The 4,888-nt window shown below is 39.6% G+C and overlaps 1 protein-coding gene across 7 annotated transcripts in view; it reads left to right on the top strand.

The window, feature by feature from the left end:
• Dgkg (diacylglycerol kinase gamma) overlaps nucleotides 1–4,888 on the top strand; it is a 216,667-nt gene that overhangs the window by 76,228 nt on the left and 135,551 nt on the right. The window lies entirely within an intron of this gene.

Below are 4,888 nucleotides of genomic sequence, written 5' to 3'. Positions count from 1 at the left end.
GGGTTTCATTTGTTCTTGCCTTTCCAGCATCTTGAGTTGCAGTGTTAGGTCCTTTATTTGGGCTCTTTCTAATTTTTTTTAATTTTATTTATTATTTTAATTTTATGTGTATGAGTGTATTGCTTGCATGTATGTGAGTGCACCCATGTCATGCAATGCCGTGGAGGTCAGAAAAGGGCTTTGGATTCCCCTGGAACTGGAGTTAAGGACAGTTCATAGCCACCATGTGGGTGCTGGGAATCGAACCTGGGTCCTCTGCAAGAGCAGTCAGTGCTCTTAACCACTGAGCCATCTTTCCAGCCCCTCTAATTTTTTAATGTAGGCACTTAGAGCTATAAACTCCCCTCTTTGGCCTGCTTTTAATGTGTCCCAGAGGTTGTGTATGTTGTATTGTCCTTTTCGTTGAATTCCAGGAATTCTTTTATTTCTTTCTTAATTTCTCCATTGACCCACTCATTGTTTAGGAGTGTGTTGTTCAATCACCATGAATTTGTGTAGTGACTAGGGGTTTGTCCAGTGTTGATTTTGAGCTTTATTATGTTGTGGTCCAATAGAATACATGGAATTATTTCAATATTTTTGTATTTGTTGAGGTTTTGTGGCCCAGTATATAGTTAATTTTCGGGCAAAAAGTTCCATGGGGTGCTGAGTAGAAAATGTATTCTTTGGTGCTTGGGTAGAATATTTGAAAGATTTCTGTTTGGAATAAAAATTATTTTAGAAAATAAATGTGTGTACAACCTTGTAGAGTTTTTCAATAAGTGTTTTTTATGGAATTGGGATTAAATTACATATAGTTTTGAAGTCAGACTGGGTTTCAGTTAACATTATAGTCACAAAAATCTCTGTCATTCAAGACAGGGTAAACCTTAGTTTTGCTGTAATAACAGATTCTTTAAAAACCAACGCAGATTGGGTGTGGGGAATAAGCTTGCCTGAGAAGATCATAGACCACTTAGTGTAAACCCAGTGCTACCATCCCAGGTTTTGCCATCTGGCCTGGTGCTCCCTCCTTTCTGCCACACTGCTCAACTGGAAGGCAGTAAGAAATGCAGAGACCATGAGCAAAGACCAAACAAGGCAGATGCACCAGGACCTTCTTGTCAGGGCACCAGAAGAGAGCCTCTGGTGTAGAAGAGGCCATTAGCCTTTTACTAGTGGTACCTGAGCAATGTATTCAGATGACTGAAAGTTCAGGGCATGGCTTTTTTAAAAATTTTTATTTACTTATCTATTTATTTATTTATTTATGAGTGTTTTGCCTGCATGTAAGTGCACCCATGGCATACAGTGCCTGCAGAAGCCAGAAGAGGGCATCAGATCTTCTGGAACTGTAGTTACAAATGGCTGTTAGCTGCCATTCGGAAGCTGGGAACCCAATAGTGTCCTCTGGGAGAGTAGCCAGTACTCTTAACTGCTGAGCCATCTCTCTAGCTCTGGTTCAGGATAGTTCATATATGGAGGCATGAGGAGGAAGGATACTAAGTAGCATCAGTGTGAGACCTTCTGAATCTAAGCATCTCCATGTAGGAGGAAACTAAATAGCAACATGAGCTAGAACTGTCACTCAAGATCCAGTCACTACTCTAGTGACCCGAGGATCTTCAGAAAAGCCTGTCATAACTTCTAAACATAGTTCTGCTGAACTGCAGTTGTCATTAAACAAATTAGACAACTTTGGAATATACAATCAAAAAATTTTGACATATGTATACCCCTGTAAAACTCAGACAATAAATAAAATGAGCAGGTCCATCAGCTCTAGAAGTTGTCATGGTAATTCCTTTCTTCAGCCCTGGCCCCACCCTGTGCAGCTCATGATCCACAATCTGTGACTGTGAATTAGATTATATCATCTGCCCTTTATATAAACAGAATCACGCACTATTTCTTTTTTAGGTCTCATGTCATTTGCTCAGCATAATAATTTTGATATTTATTCATTTGTAGGTATTACTAGTCCACACATTTTAGTTGCTAATTAGTATTCTAATATATAGCCATTCCATAATTATTTCATGTATTGGTGGATATTTGGTTTGTTTTCAGGTTGGGGTTATTACAAGCAAAATTGTTTTAAACAGTCTTGTGCAAGTCTTTGTAGGTGCAGGGACAACTTTCATGTCCCTTGGTTAACACCTCAGAGCAAAACGAGCAGGTCTAATGTGATAGGTACTGAGTACATTTCAGTTTGTACCTGAGTGCTTTTCCAATGTGGTTGAGCCATTCTTCACACCAAGCAACAGTATGTGAGCGCTCCTGCTGCTCCACCCTCATCAACATCTTCATTTTTTGTCATTCTAATATACATATGGTCGTATCTCATTGAGGTCTTGCTTGCATTATCCTAATGACATCCTTTCATGTGCTCAGTGACCATCTACATGTCTTCCTTAATAAAAATATTCAAATCTTTTGTCCATTCTTAAATTGGACTATTTACTATCTCATTCAGTTTTAAGATTTCTTTACATATTATGGACGCAAGATCTTTAATAGTTATGTGACTTGCAAATATTTTATCCCTGGCAGTGTCTTGTCGTCTCTCTCTTTCCCTCTCTCTCTCTCTTTCCCCATGTTTGTGTGTGCGTACACATGAGATACACACAGGCCCATGTGTGCATCTATGCACATATGGAGGCAGAGGTCAACCTCAGGTGTCTTCCTTAATCCCTCTCCACCTTTGTTTCTAAGACTGGGTCTCTCACTGAACCTGGAGCTCTCTGATTTGACAAGCCTCTGATTTGGTTTGGCAAGCCTCCAGGATCCTCTTGTCTTCCACTGAACCTGGCTTTTTAGGGGAGATCCAAACTCAAATCCTCAGGGTTGCACAACAAGTTCTTTATCCACTGAGCCATCTCCCCAGCCCTAACAATTCTTTTGAAGATCAGATTTTCTTATAATCCAATGCATTTTTTCTTTTTTATTCTGTGGTTGACCTTTTACAGTTATATCTTAAAAAGCTTTACTTAACTCAAGATCATAAAGAACTAACATTAATGCAGTGGGTCTTCTAATCCTTTAACATCATATATCTCTATATTTAAGTCTCAGTTAATTTTTTATGGACAATTGATTTCTATTTCCTGAAATTCTGTTAGTAAATTCTGCATCTGCATCCATGCGTACTCTTTTCTTATAATATCTTTGATTTTGGCTTGAGAGTAATGCTGACCATCTAAAATGGATTAGGTAGAGTCCTCTAAAATTTTCTGGAAGAAGTTGTATAGAATCCTCATCTCTTCGCTAATGTTGAGTACTGGAGGTTTTTGCATGTCTGCAAATATTCTTGAGCTTCTTTGGGGTGTAGACTACCTAGAAATAGTTCCTTTGGGGACTAGTTTTTAAAACTTCATTAGACATGACCAGAAAAGCATTTTACTCAAGAACTAATTTAGCCTGACTGTTGAGACGGAGTTCTTCTGAGTACTCTACTAGTAATTTGTGAAGTTGGGGGCTTATCTTCCAAGTGGTGAGAATGAGCATTGTTCTGATTTCTTTGCATTCCAGAGTTCCTCTTCTCCAATCCCAGCCTCAGGCAGTTTATTCACCAGGAGTGAGAATTGCCACTCCATGAAATAATTAAGGTGATGCCACTGTTTATAAAAGGGACCTACTACACATCTTTGAGGATCTGTCTGTTTGGCTCCCTTGGTACGACCTCTAGACACCTTGAGCTCCCAAACTCAACTCACAGAGAATGCCAGGATCTGCCTGAGTTGTCCTCCCTGGGTGCAACCTGGAAACTCTCTAACCACTAAGATGTAGCAATCCTAGGGGGCATCTCACTCCTCACTTGTATCCATCTTCTGAGTGGTCACTAATTGGTACTACTTGATACGTAACGTCCTATGAACCATTGTTTCATATCTTCTACCCGGTCTCTAATTGTGTTGGGTGGGATCCACATTATGCCACATTAGACAAAATGGAAGCTTTGATGGCGTTTTAATGAATGAACATACAGCAGTAACTTGTGTCATGAGGGACTGCCCACTGTAAAGGACCACTCTCATTTGTCTTCTACATTATTGTTAGGATTTTCTGTAACTTTTCCCCTGCTGATGATTTAACAGTTTGGTTGCATAAGCGATTTCATTGCAATTTTCCCCATGTCGGTATTTCTGTTTTTATGTCATTCAACTTATTTTTATCTCTATTTATCCCTCTTGAGGCTTTCTGCCCTTCTTTAATAGAGCATATCTTCTTGCAGCATACTGAGGATCTTGTCCAATAGGAAACTACTTTCCAACATCTGGTTCTCTGAGGTGAAGCTTCTTTTCCTTGTCTTGTATTTTGTAGGTTCCATCTTAGTCTCTATAACTCAGTGTCAGTGACCTCTGGTCTCCTCTTCAGTCAATCTGAATGACAGGGCAGACTTTCTTCTCTGAGCCCTATGGTCCTGAGGTGGAATGCTTCCTCCCATTGCTTGGCTCTGGTCCTCTGAATAGAGTGCATGGCAGGCACTGCCATCAAGGGCCACCTCTATCTCTGTGTCTTGAACATTTTACTACTTGGTGGCATTACAACAGCTACATTAGATTTTCCACTGCCAATCTTGTATTTATTCTCTAGCTGGTTGTTTCCTGTGTGTTTTATACTTCCACTGTGTATACGGAGATCATTTCTGATGAGTATAGAAGTAGCAAGGCTCAGGGAAGAAGAACAAAGTACCTCTGAAGATAGAACACACAGTAACATAAAGCTCCATGATGATAGACCTTTTACTTCTGGACTAGAGGATACAGTGGAGGAAACACTGTCACTCTCCTTGTGGTGCGTACATTTCTACATTTTTTAGGCCAATTAGGCTTGCAGTTAGCTAAAGTTCTTGGTTTCTGAAAATTGGTTGATCGTCAGTCTTGGATTTTTTTTTTGAATATTTATC

Source organism: Nannospalax galili, unplaced genomic scaffold (assembly GCF_000622305.1).
Source record: "Nannospalax galili isolate Female #2095 unplaced genomic scaffold, S.galili_v1.0 scaffold1349, whole genome shotgun sequence".
Taxonomy (NCBI): Eukaryota; Metazoa; Chordata; class Mammalia; order Rodentia; family Spalacidae; genus Nannospalax; species Nannospalax galili.
The sequence above is the reverse complement of the archived record's forward strand: the minus strand, read 5'-3'. Positions and strand labels throughout refer to the sequence as shown.